Source organism: Crocodylus porosus, unplaced genomic scaffold (assembly GCF_001723895.1).
Source record: "Crocodylus porosus isolate Cpor-Errol unplaced genomic scaffold, CroPor_comp1, whole genome shotgun sequence".
NCBI lineage: Eukaryota > Metazoa > Chordata > Crocodylia > Crocodylidae > Crocodylus > Crocodylus porosus.
In genome coordinates, this window is record NW_017728918.1 from 62512687 (window position 1) to 62530141 (window position 17455).

Sequence of the window (17455 nt, forward strand, 5' to 3'; positions counted from 1 at the left end):
GTCGGAACAGCAGAGGCGGGGCGCGCGCCGCCGCTTTCTCTGCCAGGCCGAAGCGGAGGGATACGACGCACGGGTGGGGGGAGGGGCGCGCGGCAGTAGCGGGCCCGGCCCCTCACGGCCCGGCCTCACTCGCTCCCCGCGGGGCTGCACCGGCCGCCCTGACCTCTCTACTGCCGCCGCGGCCCGGCTGCCTCGGCCGCGTCCCCCCGGCTGCCGGTGGAGGACGGGTGGGAGCCGAGGCCGGTGCGGAGGTAACTCGGCGGCGGGGCAACCCCGGCGCGGTGCGATGTGTGGCGCGCGGGCGCCGCAGCCCCCTCCCCCGGGCTAGTATCGCTGGGCGGTGGCGGCGGGGACCGCGCTCGCGGACACACGGGCGGGGCGGCCCGTGACGCAGTCCCCACCCCCCCGCACGCGCGCGCGAGCCTCGGGGTAACGGCCGCGCCCCAGGACTGGGGCGGGGACGGGCCGGGGGCCAAGGGGACCGCGCCGCTTGCCCTCGGCCTCCGCGTTAGGTCCTGGTCAGAGAAGGGGCAGCTTAGATGGGGAGTCGTTTAGGGGGTGTTGAGGCACAATATATAGTTCTCTATCGATACATAGATCTGTATCCATATCTACCTGTATACAGATATATAAACGTATCTCTGTATTTATCTGTGTGTATATAGATCTATCAGTATAGATATGTTGATATAGATAGCTCTAGCTTGTGTAGATTATATAGATGTTTTTATATATAGATTAATATACATATATATATAGACCTGTGCACATCTAACTGTATACATCTACATACACACACACATGCCTATATGTGCCAGCTGACAAGCCAACCTCTGCAAACCTATGTCCTCCCTGTGTCTGAGGTTTCTCCTTGGGGTGGTGAAAGCACTTGCTACAGCCACCTCCAGCAGCACGGCAGGAGTGCAAGTGCCAGAGAATTGATGCCTAGATGGCCCACACTTTCCCAAAAGAGAGGTACACTTTTGGAAACAGAACGGTGAATGCCAATGGTGAGAAAGTGTCGTTGTACCCCTTTCTAAATCCGTGGTGAGTCCACAGCTTGATTGCCAGGCCCAGTCCTAATTCCCACACCTCAGAAAGGATGTAGAAGGAGAGGGGGGTCCTGCAGGGATGGTTAGTGGTATGGAGGGCCTTACGTGGGGTGAGAGACCAAAGAGGCCAGGCCTATTCTGTTTAGAAAAGAGATGCTTGAGGGCACATGATCAGGGTTTACAAAATACTAAATGGCAAAGAGAAAGCAAATAGGGATTTATTATTTACTCTCTCACAACATGAGAACTCGGGGTCATAAAATGAAATTAGTAGGTAGTAAGTTTAAAACTAATAAAAGGAAGTTCTTTGTCACACAGCATGTTACTAAAGTATGGCACTCTGCCACCAGATGTTGTGGAAGCTGACAGTTGAGCTAGATTCAGAAAGGGATTGCACTCATTTTTGGAGGAATGGTACATCAGCAACTATTGAGCATGGGAATGAGGGGTACAGCCTCTGAATCAGACTTTAAATGCTGGAGGCTGCAAGTGAGGAAAAAAATCCCTGGTCATACCAGTTCAGTCTCCCTTTCAGCATCCATTCTGCCCCTGTGTGACACAGGACACTGGGCAAGATGGGCCCATGGTCTAACCTATTAAATGGCAGTTCTTACATTTTTAAATACTACAACCTGATGTGTGGTGCTGTAATGTGATCGCGTTGTCAGCATCCTTAAAAATTCTTTAATATTTTTCCAAGTACTAAAAATATGCGTACTGTATGTAGTAGACCTGATCCATTTTTCAAGGAAGTAGCCTTTGCCTGATATTTTTTTCCAAGTATGTCTCTCCCTTTTATTGTTTTCTTATAACAGTAACTGTCCTACCTTTTAACCATAGGTTCTATAGCAATGTTTCAATATTTATAATAGTTTTGTAATCGCCTTTATTACTCAATAAAAATTACGAAAATAAAATTGTTCATTTTTTCTAGAAATGTGTTGTGTTCTTCCATGCATTAAACAGTGTTGACAACTAAGGACTAAGTGAATTAACATTTTAATTTTCCAGTGACATCTGTGTATAACAAAGTATGCCTAATGTATGATGTAATTGTACCTGTAAGTCAGGTACTCTGACAATTAAACCCCAAAAGATTTTGATCCAGAAGGGGAAGTATCCTAGATACACTGTAACATTCTTGGTCTTTTGACAGCTTGTAACAACTTTTCTGATTTAGAGTAAAACAGTACCAAAGCTTTCTTGGTTTTTTGATTGTAGAAATAAGGATTCTGTGTTATTGTACAATATCTAGCACAACAGGGCACCAATCCATGACTCTGGCCTAGGCACAATAGTAACAAAAACAATATCTAATAAATATATAAATGTAAGACATACTTGTGCTGTTGTACGTTCAAATTCAGGTTCCTCATGGAATAAGATCAACAGATTACTTTTATTTTATGTGAAAGTTGCATTTGCTTCAGGGAAAGATTTTAAATTATTTCTGTTTGGTGATGTACATTAAGGTGTTTTGTTTTGTTTTTAATATTCTGTTGTTTTTTCAGGGATGTTTTAGCTGCACATTATACTTAAATGCAATGGAGAGAGTTTTTCTTTTCCTGAACAGAAAAAAATTACATCTATGAATTTTCAGAGCCTTAAATGCTGTCCTCCACAATAGTCTTTTTTTTATTTTGTATGTTCTTGTCAAATTACATTCTTTTTAACTAGATACACTGACATGTTCATTCACTCTGTTATTCATTGCAGTTTTTATGGGCTATTTCTGTCTGCATTAGAAAAAAAGCCATGGAATGATTTTACCTCTTCAGATTGCAATTGTTAAAATTTTAAAACAGCACAACAAAACCCTTATTTTTAATTAATATGATTAGTAATTTGTTTTAATCCCTTAACAGCTTATGAAAACTCGATATAGTTCATCAGTTTGCATGCATGTATTGTACCTTTTTGTACAGATTTTTCTTACCTTTGTGACTTTTTAAAATAAATGCATCTTACTCTGCTCAAGAGATTGTGTGTATGTAGTAAAATTTATACATACTTACACTTTAATATACATAGCAATTCATTTTTTCAAAAATCAATCATAGACAATCTAAGTGCCTCAATTTTTGTCTGCTTCACATGGCCTTGTGTCCGCATGCAGCCTTTTTAACTGTTGTTGTTTCACCCCAAATGGCAGATTCTCACCACATTCAGAAAATGGTATCCTTTTAATATGTCCCTAGTTTAGTACCCCAATAATCCCTTTTGCCATCTCAACTTCATATTTAGAAGGCATTTAATATGCTTTTTTGTGTGTTGTGATTTCTGTTTGCATGTAGGTGTGTTGGAAGTATTTTTGTTCTCCAGGTATGCCTACCCATCAAGACTTCTTATCACTATCAGTTGTCAGTCTGGTTTAATTTCTTGCTTTAAAAATGCATTATCATCAGGAGTTCAGTGGAGTGACTCTAGTTCATTGCATTTTTCTTTTATGTAATCTGGTCTGGCCCCTTATTATTTCCTGGACAAATACTTTCCTAACAAATGGGCTTTTGTTCAGTTTTAGAAAAAAAATTAGAACTAAATTTTGCTTGTTGGGGGGAAACACCATTCAAATACTAATTTAAATCCTCCTGGTCTGTCTTCTTTCAGATGGGAAGCTGTATTAACCGTTTCTTATTCCTAAACAATTGCCTTCTTTTATAAACTTTGATACTCTACCAAAGAGGAAGATGTAGGTGTTTTTCAGAATTAATAGGAACAAATTATTTATGACCAGTGCTATTTTAATCACTTTGTAGATTGTTGTTAACTTTTTAGTTCGGGAAGACATTTGTTCATACTTTACATCATTGATGAACCAATTACTTCTGCACTCTAGATCAGCTGCTTAGCTGATTATTCAAATGTACACAGTCATTTTCAAAGTTCTTATAAGTCCATGTATGGGATTTAAATATCAAAGTATTTAAACACCTCTTTGTCTTCCACCTTTGTTGCTTTCATTACTATATATTCTGACTACATACATTTCTTTTACAATAACTGTTGGTATTAATGGGAATGTGTTATGCTATCCTGTTTTTCAATGTCTCTCCCCTGCTGGTGTGAGTTAGCCCTTACAGCTGAAGACTTACATTACACAATCTGCCGACAATACTGACAAACTATTATTTCATAAATATGATGTAAAATGGCTGACTTCAAACAAATAACTTTAGTTCTGCATGTTATTAATGCAGGCATGCTAGTGTAAAGTGAAATCTAGGTTAAGTTTTGAAAGCTGATTATTGTTTAAAAAAAGAAAACAACTTGTAGTCAGGCTATTGTATAGAAATAAGTGATGAATAGCAAAACGTCATCTTTGAATCAGTGTCATCCAATGATTTGGGAAAATTTCTTAGACTGTCCTTACTTTTAAGCACATGAATTATATCTATTACAACATTTTTAACTTCACTATTAAATCTTTTTTCATATACATTTAAACTTTTTTAGTCAAGAAAAAATTAGATTTAGAGCTATGTAATACCCCCAGAATAAAATACACTATTTAAGCTTTGTTTGAGTCACATAATTTATGTCCATCAGTCCCATATAAGATCCTCAAATAAAGTTACTCAGTCATTTTGACAGTAAGATTTTGTAAGCTGAATATATTCCCTAATTGTCCAAAGAAATTTAAGTAAAAGATTTAAGTGCTGGGCTTAATTGTTCCCCACTGTAACTATTCTTCTGCAGAAAAGTTTGGATATCTGCCATAATCTGTTTCCATTTGATGCCACCAAGGTTAGTTTAACATGTAATACATATTTGTAAACCTTACACTTTTAAAGATCTTTTTAAGTTTTGCTTTAGTAACTTCTGTACACAGTATATTTTAGAGAACACTGCTATACTAGAATGAAGACAGAAGTCGGGGAAAAAAACCCCTATGGAACAATGTGGGAAATTATTACTTCTATGAACCACTTCCATAGCATCTCTACTGAAAGTTATAGCAACAAGAAAATGCATTTTCTAGTGCAACATGGTAATGCAGATTTTGAGTGAAAAAAAATCTCTCAAAATAACTTTTAATAACATTTAAAACTTTAAACAGCCAATTTTACTGAAGTGAATTGGTTGATTTCAGAAAAGTGCTAAATCAGTGATGAAATTATGTATTTTAGTAGTTTATTCACACAGCTGTAGCAAGTTACCTATTCCATTTTTTCTTTAAATTTCAGTTTTATGTTCAATTAAGTTAAAGAGCTGTTCCTGATTGACATTTCTCATGTGAGATGGAAAGTGACAGTACTATATCCTTTAAAAAAAATCAGCTGCTTAGTATGGATTTGGGGTCACTGATTGTTGTCTCTTTAGGGAGGCCTAATTATTATCAGTGACATTAGTGTAGATCTGGAGCATTTCCACTGGAGTTACTGATAATGAAATTGCTAGATTTACATCATGGCTGAAATCAGAATTTGACACACTGCTTAGCAGTTATTTAAATATATTTGTTACGGGCTTGGAAAAGGGACAGTGAGAAATGACAAAATATGCAGATGATTTTTCAAGTTAGTCAAGACTTGACAAGGTTGTGGGAAATTTTCAAAAGGGTCTGGTGCTGGGTCCTACCCTGGGGGTCTTTAAAAGGAGGCTGGATGTACACCTTGCCGTGGTCGTTTGACCCCAGCATCCTTTCCTGCCCATGGCGGGGGGTCGGACTTGATGATCTGCTCAGGTCCCTTCCGACCCTAGAAACTAAATCAAGTACAGTGTATGGGCAGTGTGGTTACAACTTACAATTGATGTTAACAAATTCAAAGTAACATATATTGCAGAGAACAGTTTAAAATAGGTATGCCTATTCTGTAAAGAGAGTCAGGAAAAATATTCAACACAATGAACAGCAACAGTGAAAACAGTAAAAAAAATGCTGGGATACATTATGAACAGCATGGAAAGTACAGAATATATTGCTCTTAACAGCTGTAATACCTCTTCTAGGAATACAATATTCTGTTTGTCACGTTACCTCTAAAAGACTGTAACAGAGTTAGGGGGAGTTCAGAGGTGGATGCTGAAAGTAGTAAAGTAGTAAAGATCATGAGCGAGCATTCGTATGCTTACATGCTTTCTGTCTTACCCCTTCAGTATTTCCTATCATCTTAGTTTAGGCAGTTCCAACTCAGTGTGCTGGCTTCTGTAGTTTTCATTCCAGTGTACCTAATGCTATTCAAAAAGACTAGGGGCACCACTATTCGTCCATGATCCAGTGTGGCATTTTAGAGTGCTTGTCAAATCAGGCCCTACAGGCTTGATTTGCACTGGTATGATTTTGATTTTGCATCCCGATCAGCCTTAGGTATGAAATAGGTGAGAGAGACATTTTTTTTTGTTTATGGTATAGCCATAAACAACCATGCCATCCCAGAACAACCATGCCAGAAAATTACCTGCCTGTAGACTTAAAGTCTTTCCCAAGGATAGGCAGCAAGTTTTGAGTGTCTAGATTTTAGACTTGTGGGCTCAACCTCTGGCCCACAGGCCATATGTGGCCTGCAGAGCCATTGCCTCTGGTCTGCAAGGCTCCCTATGTGTGAGGAAATTTGGCAGAGGGGAGCCTCCTGCAAAATTCCTAAACCCAAAGCCCTGTATGCTTAGTCAGAGCCAGGCAGCGTTTCCTGCCCTCCATGGGGCCAGGCTATACCCCTTTTTCCTCCATAGGCCTGGGCCATGTCTCCCCCTTGCTGGAAGCCTGGGCCATGCTTCCTTTTTTCCTGCAAGACTGAGTTGGGGCTGGGTCATGCCCCTTCCCCCTGCAGGGCTGGGTCAAGCTCCCTTCCTCCCCACCCGGTAACATCCCACCCCTTGCACATGGGGCAGGGTGAAGCCACCTTTCCCCCCTGGGCTCAGCTCAGGCCTTGCTGCCCCCACCCCCCTCCACATAGCCAAATGGTGCTTGCTGTTTGAACCATGATGCTGAATCAGAACTGCCACCAACCGGCCTACTATCAGACCATGCACTGCCTATCCAGCCCCCTGGGGAAAAAGGTTGAGCACCACTGGCCGAAAGTAACAGACACATAATCTTAAGTCCTTTTATGAATACAGGAGTATATAAGGTTCCAAGTTTATTAGCCAGTTTATTACCAGTTCAACATGAAGTAAGATTTGAGATAGCAGCACACCATGGAGGTTTTTAAAAGGTCCAACCTCACAAAGGCTGAGGAAGAGTCTGATCTTTCAGTATCAAGTGAGGGTCACTATTGCTTCTCATTGATACACTACTTGTATTAGATCACAATCAAATACAGTAAGGAACAATATCTTAGACTGGATTGTCATCTTAAAGTAACACAAAGAATTTATTTTTAATTGGGTTCTGTTCTTAAAGCTTGTTATGCAATAGGGCATTTAAAATGCAAATTTAAATAACATCTAAATAAGACTGAAACTAGAATGAACAGTTTTACTTATGGGTGTCCACACAATGGAACATCTCTTGCATCTTTTGTCATTGAAAGGCTTTTAAATAGTCATACAAATGTCTTTATAGGGACCATTAACCTGCTGCTGAATGCAATTTCCCAAAGGTTGAAACAGTTGCTCACCTTTGCACAATACCACTACCTCCAAACCCAAACATAAACAAAATCTTGTTTACAAATTGGGTTGTTTTTACTTGCATTCTTTATTTTATTTTATGACCTTTCAGGGTATATTTGGATCAAATTTTCAAGATTTTATCCATTACCATGAAGACTAGATGCATCTTAAAAAAAAACAACATAAAACCAAAAAAAACCTCCCGAGGTTCTCACAAATCTCCTCTGTCCAGAAAGTTATTGCAAAACAGGATAAAAAAAAAATCACAGGAGTTAGTAATACTAGTACAGAGCAATGTAATACAAGATATAAAGAGAAATACTTGTATATATTTTGGGTTTTTGTTGGGGGGTTGGGTTTTTTTTGTTTTGTTTTGTTGGGGGGGGGTTGTTGTTTTGTTTGTTTTGTTTTTTTTACAAACTGCAAAGAAATTTTACCCAAATGAAAGTTCACCTGAATTTCATTCTTACTTTTGGACAGTGGTATCCCTACTGATTATGAGTTCTCCTAAGGTTTAATTTTATGCCTCAAATGAAAAAAAAAAATCTCAAGCAGCACATTAATCCCTAAACAGAATTCTGGAACATATGTCTGGTACAAACAGAGGAATTAACAACAGTATTACAGTGCTTACAGACTAGCAAATTCTTGTTTTGGCTTCAAACATGAATGAGCCAGGTGAGGAGTCAAAGAAAATGAAAGAAAACATAGCAAACAAAACAGCTAAACTACACCACTGCCAAAGCAAACTACAGGGATCATCTCCCATTTTAAAGGGTTTTGCAAGTTATCTTTCCCCCAATATCCTGAAGAATGGCACAGAATTTTTCTGACCATAATGTGTTCTTGCCTGTTACAAATAAATCTATTGAAAGAAAACCTTAATCCCCAATAATGTAATAGAACTGCATTGTTCTGGTGAGTGTCTCAAATAATTCATACAGGCCAAAATTCAAAATCAGGAGTTTTTAGGATTACAAAGATTCCAAGTGAAGTTCTAAAACTAATGTTTTTGACTGTTGGTAATTAAATATCTTAGAGACAATTATTAGAGATATGATATATCAGGTAATTGTCTCTAACTATTGCAGATTCCACAACAGCCAAACTATGACAGTCATCCTTCTCCTAGGACAGGATTGTTTCTATTTTCCCCACAAACTTAAATCCATGATTATGACAACAGTGCTGTTCAATTTAAAAGCACACCAAAGGAAAAAAAAACAGACCACCCGTCTCAGATGCTTCAGATATTAGAAAGGTTCTCTTCTAGTCAGCCTTTCAAAGAAGGCTATAGAATGCATCTTTAGCTACAAAACAATTTTCTATTCTTTTGACAGAATAGAGGGGTTTCTATCTCTAAGAGGAAGTCTGATCATGACAGCCTTAATAACATTTTTCTGGAGTTTCCTTTTAAAGTAATAGCTAATGAAAATATTTTACAAACATTTAAAAATTGAGAGAGATTCTAAAAATCAGGGAGGGCTATTTATCTGACTAAGACTGAACAAACAATTCCAGTCAAATTCTAAAGTAGATCATCTGAAAGCACTTCTCTATCCCTGGATATGGATGTTCCCTCTATTTCCTGTTGCTGGTATGTTTTAATTTGGTCAGAAGGCTAAACTAACAGAGTCCTCTATTTTTGGGTTAGAATAAAAATAGCTCAAATCAAAAGTTCAAGATAGCCACTCAGCTTTTTTCCTTTAGCATGGCCCTCCAAAGAAAGTCTGTCACTGTTTCTTAGAATGGCAAACAAGTCCAACAGAACAAAAGTTTAACAAAGATGCAAAACCTCACCACTTGATATAGAACCCACCACTCTTGCTTCTTCCAGTCATTTACCAAATTTAAAAAGTTGTTTACATTCTGGTATATCTGGAATTCATAAAAATGTAAACCATTCTTGGAGTATTATTCCCATACACACACAATAAGAATATTTTGACCAAAGACTTTTGAGTCCTTTTATTGGTTCTGAGTATTTTTGTACTTCTTCCTGTGCCACAGGTTAAAGTGCAGTGCAGGCCCAGCTGTTGCTTGGTTCTTTCCTAGCTGTGGAATTTCAGTATTACAGGATTCAAAGGTAGCAAAGAAAGGGGGCAGGTCATGGAACATCAATGTACAATACTACCGTGAAGAAGTAGTATCTTTACTTTCTTTGAGTACTTGTCTTTATACTCTAGTCATAGTGGCTGCTCCTACATGAGGCGCTTACTACGCAGTAGCTCGTTACTAATGCACAGTAGCTTGTTACTACTGTGCAGTAGCATCACCAAGCACTAACCATGTTGTGATGCTAATGCATAGTAGTAACGAGCTACTGCACAGTAAGCATCACTAGGCAACTGTGCTGGGATGCTGCTGAGCAGTCAGCTGCGCAGTCAGTGACTCACAAATAGAGTGATGGATGCTTGGAATCTCCTTAAAAAGATTGCAGCACAACTGCCAAAAAGAAGCCTCAGATCTAGATCTCAACACTTCTGGGGACTAAATACAGAGTAAACCCCAGCAATGCTACAGACCTCTGAAATGGGCATGCTTTGCAAATAACCTGTTTGGGTCCTAGTAGAGGGAGTTCTGAGTTGGAGGACTTAAATTAGTTTGTTCAGTAATACTAATTAGATGAAAGACCTGTAAGAAACAAACATAGAGGGGATGCAAAAAAAATAACAGAAGCAAGATACGTAGAAAGTGTGGCCTGGTACACTTCAGGGTTAACTGATAGTCTCTTTAAAGATCACCAGACTAATTGTCCAAAATAAGAGTCAATCGGTTGTAACTCTTATGCCCACCAAGTTTCAAATGTCTTCTACTATCAACTCCTGGGTTTCAGTGGACTAATAAGAGTATCAGCTCCAGATATCAAAACTTCTAGGGCCAGGTAAGCATTGTCACGATGATCAGGGCGAATTTTGTCCAAACTTCCCAAGCACCCTGGGAATGAAAACAAGTATACTTCGCTCATGTGGACCACTGAAAGTATCTGATAGAAATAATGGGCACAGACCTTTATAGAGCATGAAGTGAAAGTTTTTTTGTTCTTGTCTATTACAAAGTAGCATACTGGAAAAAAAACCCTAATCTTGAACAACGTACTGGAATCCTCCCATCATTTACTCATGATCCACCAAAATATGTATACTCCTCTGTTACAACACTTTTCAGACCAGGAAGAGATATTGCAAAGAGATTCATTCATATTGCCAAGTGTACAATAGTTTAAATGCTTCCTGTATGAAGGGGATGGTCAGGATTCTCCCTGCCTGTTTATATAAAACACAGCTGTCTTGTTGCTCATTAGTTATTGGATCATTGATATGAAGGTAATACAGCCTCTGAAAACTACTCTCAGTCCTAATACTTTCATGTGTACTAGAGTCACATGTCCACAGATCTCATACATGATTATAGTCCAGATGCACCCTTACAGAGATGGATGAATCAGTCAACATTAGTAAAAAGTCACGTTCCCTGTGGTGTTTGCTCAACATGTACACAAATATTAACCAATGTAGGTGACATATGGCACATTGTGTTACAAATGTAAAGGAGGCCCAAACAAATGTAAACAAGTTCAGCCCTCAGCATGAATCATAGAAAGTTAAGGTTGGAAGGGACCTCAGGAGGTCATCTAATCCAACCCTCTGCTCAAAGCATGACCATCCCCAACTAGATCATCTCAGCGAAGGCTTTGTCAAGTTGGGTTTTGAAAACCTCTAAGTATGGAGCTTCCACCACCTCTCTGGATAACCTGTTTCAGTGTTTTACTACCCTCCTAATAAGAAAATTCTTCCTAATATCTAACCGAAATTTCCCTTGCTGCAACTTGAAACCATCTGTCATCTGCCACCACTGAGAACAGTCTAGCTCCATCCTTTCTCAAACTCCCCTTTAGATAGTTGAAGGCTGCTATTAAGTCCCCTCTCAGTCTCCTCTTCTGTAGGCTAAATAACCTCAGTTCCCTCAGTCTTTCCTCATAAGCCATATCCCCCAAACCCCTCACCTCACAATGAAGCTGCTGTTGAAGATACCTGAGGTTTGAAATTATTTTGAATCTGTCTTGGAACAGATAAGCTCTGGCTGTTGTAGAGTCTGTTAACGCCCAGTGAAATACTTTCCTCTTTTGAGCATGAAGAAAAGAAACAGTGAAATAATACAACTGAAGGAACTGAAGGAAAATTTCACCAAATGAGCCAATCATCTAGACGTGACTAACTCATCTTTTCAGAAAAGCAGCGATGTTTACCAAAGCACTGTTTGTTGCTGTTTACAAAGCAAGGGCAAACATTTTGTAGAGCAGGTGTCAAACATGGCCCATAGGCCAGATCCAGCCTGTGGTACTTTTCAGTGTCTGGATGACACATCAATGGATGCGGCCCATAGGACGTAGCAGAGTGGCAAGAGCCTGGAGGGGGCAGTGAGGAATGAAGGCAGGGAACACCTCTCTCTCCATTGCACCCCACCCCTGCAACACCATTGTACTTTCCCTGCAGCAGCTCCAGAAGCCAGATGCAACATTAAACAGTAGACTGAGAGGTCAGAGCAGCAACCATGGTTGGTGCTGGCAAGATTGATAGGGATGTGGGGTTAACCCTAATGCCTGCTTTTTTCACTGCAGAATTTAGGCTTTCGAATCACTGCTTGTCAGATAATTTTGCAGCAGCTGCCACATGAATCTCATAGCTGCTAGCTATGCTGACACTTCCTACTTCTGGAAGCAAACCCTACCAGTTCCACCTCTGTGGACCAGCACCCAGGTTGGAGATGCCAATCACTGGCAGTGGGGCAAGCAGCAGTGACATTAATCCCCATTTCCTTGCCATTGTGAGAAGCCCCATGCACTGGATCTAGCGGTGGGTCATCCAACCTGAAAGAATCCCCTCCGTCTGCTTCCAGCTTGCAAACTCAATTTGAGTTTGAAACCCCTGCTATAGAATGAGATGGAAGAAAAGATTTTGCATTAATAGTGATTCTGTTTCACGTGAAATCTTCAATGTGAAAGTGTGCGCCAGATGTATGAAAATACAGAAGTAGATAACTTGCAGGTCAAAATCTGAAAATCGGTCTTGTGAATCAGGCAGTGGAGTTACAGACTACATGAAAAATCAAGCTCCACAAACATTACAAAATTATGTACCAGCAACTCGGGTCTCGATCCTTTCTGTTGTTACTCAGTGGTCACATGGTCCTACTGGTGATAAACAATGTCATAACTATGTTATAGCAAAAAGTGAAAAGGAGCTTTCTTTCAACAATTCTGCTGAGAGGAAATGATACAGAACTGGATTTCTAACTGTCAGCAGAGTGAGGTTCTGGAAAACCTTTAAAAGGAGTAATAGTGGTAAGCAACCTTAGTAGTTTTAGATAGGTTTATATGCAGTGGTTTCCATCAAGAGCACAGAGCTGGACTTAAAGACCCAGGTGTTGCCTTCTAGTCCTATGTTCCTAAAGTCTGAACTTGTGCCAGTCTTAATCTGACCAGCAGAGTACAGATTATAGGACCAGCTCAAATTACCTTTAAAATAGTGATGGACTTTTTGCCCAAGAAATGGGGCATAAACATGCCACTGTTCTCTCAGTTTGACATCTAGTCTTTATTTGCACTACCAACCCCACTTGACACAGGAAAAACAATTTTAGTCCTTGTCCCAATCCAAAATAGCCACACTTCAACACGTTTATCAAAGGATGTTGACAAGAACTATTCCCTAACCTTTTCTGCAGAAGCAGAGAATTTTGTTAGGACCTAGCAAGCTTCCACGTTAAGTTCTTTTTCAAAGATGAGATTTTCATTATGGGGAGCAGAAAAGTCATTCTATATACTGCTTTCATATGATTCAACTTTGCCTATTTACTTAGCTTTTAGCCTCTTCAGCTGCGTCCAGATAAGCATGGCCATACAGTATGTGGCACCACTCACTGCACATTCAGGTGTTCCCCACACTGCAAGATAGCAGCACAGGGAGTTTTTTGGCCCCGAGATCTCCCAGGGTAAAAAAAAAAAAAAAAAAAAGAAAGGAGGGCAGCAGGGGCAGCATGTGCCTCCCAAAACCAGAACCAGGCTAGCCAGAGCCATGCTTCAGCTGCTGGCCAGTCTCTGAGTGGCAGGATTGCCACAACTGCAGCTCTCCAAGGACCCAAGTAAGGCTGCTGGGGCCAGCAGAGTTATTGGCCCAGCCTCCTCTACCAGACCCAGGGTAACCTGCCACACGCCAGAGGGCGCATGGCATAGACGTTTCCTGGGGACAAATAGCAGCGGCACAACATGACGAGGTGTGCCATTGCTTCTTGTCCCCAGGGAAATAAACATCCATGCTCATGTGGATGCAGCCTTCTTGTTTTCAGTCAAGTTATACCTATAGCTAATTCAGTATACCATCATGCTCATGTCTTTAATCATTCTGCTGCTACATATTTCCATTAAGGACTGAATGTGTTCCTATAAATGTGAACGTACCCCATATACAGAATCTCAACCTGCTACAATGGTAACAGATTGCTCTTTGGATCCTTAAGAGATGAAACTTAAAGCTAATGTATTCTATTGCAATCACATCTATGAGAAAAGTAAGTCAGCTACAGGTATATCAGATTTTCTATTCACTGTATTCTACAAAAATGAAATTGTTCTGTTGTTATCACCTCAAATTTATGCCAAAAATATTGTCTTGAGTTCCACCTGGATTTAAATAATCAACTTCTTGGTATTCTTGCATATTTCAGGGAAACTTAGACTCCATATCCACTATCATCACTTGTCGAATTGCTTCCTGGAGTTCTGCACATAAACATGCATATGGTTTTCTCAATTTGACATACATCAGTTGGTTACTGTGGACATAGGAGTGCAGTTTTGAAGTGTCTTAAAATTGGAACTCCTCAGCATGCCTTCCTGGGAGCTGTACTGCACACTGAACTTGCACACGTGGGAGTATTTGGGGATTACTCCCCAAAATGAAAGATCACCAAAAAAAACTAATTCTTTGCATGGACCATCTTCTCTTTCTCTTCTGAATTCTTCATTAGCCTCCAGGTTTAGTGGATAGAATTTAGGCAGTTGGATCCGCATAGCCCTTTTCTGGGCTTATCTCCCGGGGTATGTACAGAGAGTCAAAAAGCACGAGGCTGAATCAGTTCAATCACTGCAGGTCTAAAACTGCATAGATTGAACTGAAAAGTAAGTGAACGGGCATTCATTTTTGATTCTGGAAATGCAGCCACATGCCTGCAGTGGCGCAGGCTAGGAGCTGGGGGGGCACTAGAACACTTCCTTCAGCAGTGGCGGGAAGGCTAGAAGGAAGCTGGGAGAGAAGCCCTCCAGGCTTTTCCGTACTCCCTGCTCTAGCTGAAGGGGTATGGGGTGTGGCCAGGCCCTGGCAGGCACACTGAGTATGACCAGGGGGTGGTTTAAACCTTCACCCCAGCCAGGGTGTCCAGGGGGGTGGGGGAATGGGAGGGAGGAAGCAGCCCCTGCCAGGCTTTTCCCCACTGGAGCAGGGGGGCAGGGAAAGCATGGGCAGACCCCAGCTTAGGCTGGCATGCTGAAGCAGAGGGGTGGGTAGGAAGATTTAAAGCCCAGCTGAGGTCTGCCTGGCAGGGGCTACTGTGCTCCTGCCAGGCTTTTCCCCACTTGCCTCTTGAGCAGAGGGGGCAGGGGGTGTGGCCAGATGCTGGCCTCAGGCTAGCATGCTGAGGTGGAGGGGAGGGGTTTTTCAGCCTCAGGGTTTCCCTTTCCCTCCGCCTCTCTGCTGGCTGGGGACTTGTGTCTCTCTTTGTCCTGTCCCTTGGGTATCACCCAAAACATTCTATGTGCTGTTTTAATAGCAGCATTACTACTCTCCATACCACCTTTTGGATCTATTTCCAAATGGCTATAAGCTGTCAGATTTCCTCAGGGATTCTTTTAAAGCCTCCTCCTCCTCCTGTCATTAATGATCTCTGTTTAACCTTTTATTTAAATACAAGACTCTCCCTTGTGCTTCTCATTTCCCATTGATTATGGTCACTTCACATCAGTATGAACCATCTGATTCCCCTTATCAAGAGGGGATATAATCAGAGTTCCAATTAATGAAGAGTTCTTAAAGTTAAAATATTAACCTGTTTTGTATTTTGACCTTCCTAAAGGACTTTTAGAAAGCTTTCAAGTTGTTCCCAGAATTTTAACTCATGAAGACTCTTGCTTGTTTCACATGAGATAGATTAGCTCCCTATGGGCTATCAAAAAAATTCACACTGATTTTAAGCATAGATAGAGGACTTAGATAAAAGCACTGCTTTCAAAAAGCCCTGTGCTGTCATCTAAACTGTCATCTTTACAGCAGTTTTTCATTACTAGATTCAGGCTCATGTCAGATAGTTGGTTGCTGAAGATTTTCAATATACATCCACTTTTTATAAACCCTGAATTTGGAATTCACATAAAACTAAAGATCAAAATATTTGCCAAAAACCTGTTGGCGGCTACATCTGGGCCATTCTAATGAAGGATACAATAGCAAAACTACCAAATTTACTCGCTCAACACAATAACTTGCTTAAATATTAATTGAAATTTTATTTGTTTTTCTAAACCATAAGATGCTATTAAACTTGATTTCAGGTTTTCATTCACATTGTAAGTTCTGCATAAAAAATCATAGCATGGTAACTTTTACTATTGCTATAAAGTGATCAGAATTCCATCTAGCATTTTGAACATGGCGTTTTAATTCATTTTGTACCACAATATTGCCAGTTGATAGTCAACATCCCACAGGAACTCTCAAGAATGTGTTAGCATTTTACTGCAATTGTCAAATACAGAAATCTTGAATAGTTGATACGTAACAATTTGGTGATAGTCCATAGTATCATTACCTTACAAGGGGATAATATGCCCAAGCGTATTCCCCATTCTACTCATCTTTATCTTTGTGGTCATAACTGATTAATCTATTTTGGCTTATTTGTAAATCTACAACGGGGCATCAAAGGCAGCAATCAGTATGTCAAATTTTAGAAAAATTATAACTTTAAATTTCAGAGTTTCTGGATTAAGAATGTGGATATAAAACACATCAACACTGACATCTTTATACTGAATGATGTAGACTGCAATTCTTGGCAAACACCTGAACTGCCAACAGTACACAGAAGTTTAGGAAACAGTAGACTTATCCCTCCAAAATCCTGAGGGAGGACTCTTGGAGAGAGAGGGTAATCCTTACATAAGGAGGATAAGACTTCTCATTATTTCACTTTATAGAAATTATCTATAAACAAGTTACGCATTTTTGTAGACGACAAAAGCGTATCAAAATCAGGTGCCCATTTTAAGCTTACAGCAGTATTCCAAATGAAACAGAACACCTGCAAATCCAAGTGCAAAGTTAAAGTCAGGTCAAAGCAGACACTTTCAGCAGAAACACTTAGTCTCGACATTCCAAAAGATTCTTCCTGACCCAATTGTTGACCCTCTCATCATTGCAGGGTATGAAATGACTGCTTTATTCTCTTTTTTAAAAAAAAAGTTTTAGTTGTTTTTCTAAAACAGCTAGTAGGAACACAGTCTGACGTGTGATTTTAGCAGAGATGAACAAAAATTGTAGACTTTGAGGTTTAGGATTGTTTGAATTGTATTTGGGGGTTCTAAAACCTGGTTTGAGTTCAAACCAATTTTTTCACCTGTAATTTTGAGCTTTCTCCTTCTTCTAGCCTAAGACTACATTAAAAGAAATACACCAAAACACAGCTAAATGTTGAGGGGAAAAAGGCTCCTCCCCTTTGTAAGAAACCAGTCCATTGTTGTGCCACCGTGCCCACACACCACGCCCACATACTGCCCTGTATGTAGTATCTTATGTGTC

The 17455-nt window shown here is 40.2% G+C and overlaps 1 long non-coding RNA gene across 1 annotated transcript in view; it reads left to right on the forward strand.

Annotated features, from left to right (window-relative positions):
- Window positions 1–6: 6 nt before the first annotated feature.
- The window catches only part of LOC109311812, a 29235-nt gene continuing 11786 nt past the window's right edge, over window positions 7–17455 (forward strand). The window contains exon 1 of the long non-coding RNA XR_002101623.1: window positions 7–251. This is a non-coding gene — a long non-coding RNA (uncharacterized LOC109311812). The remainder of the gene's footprint in view (window positions 252–17455) is intronic.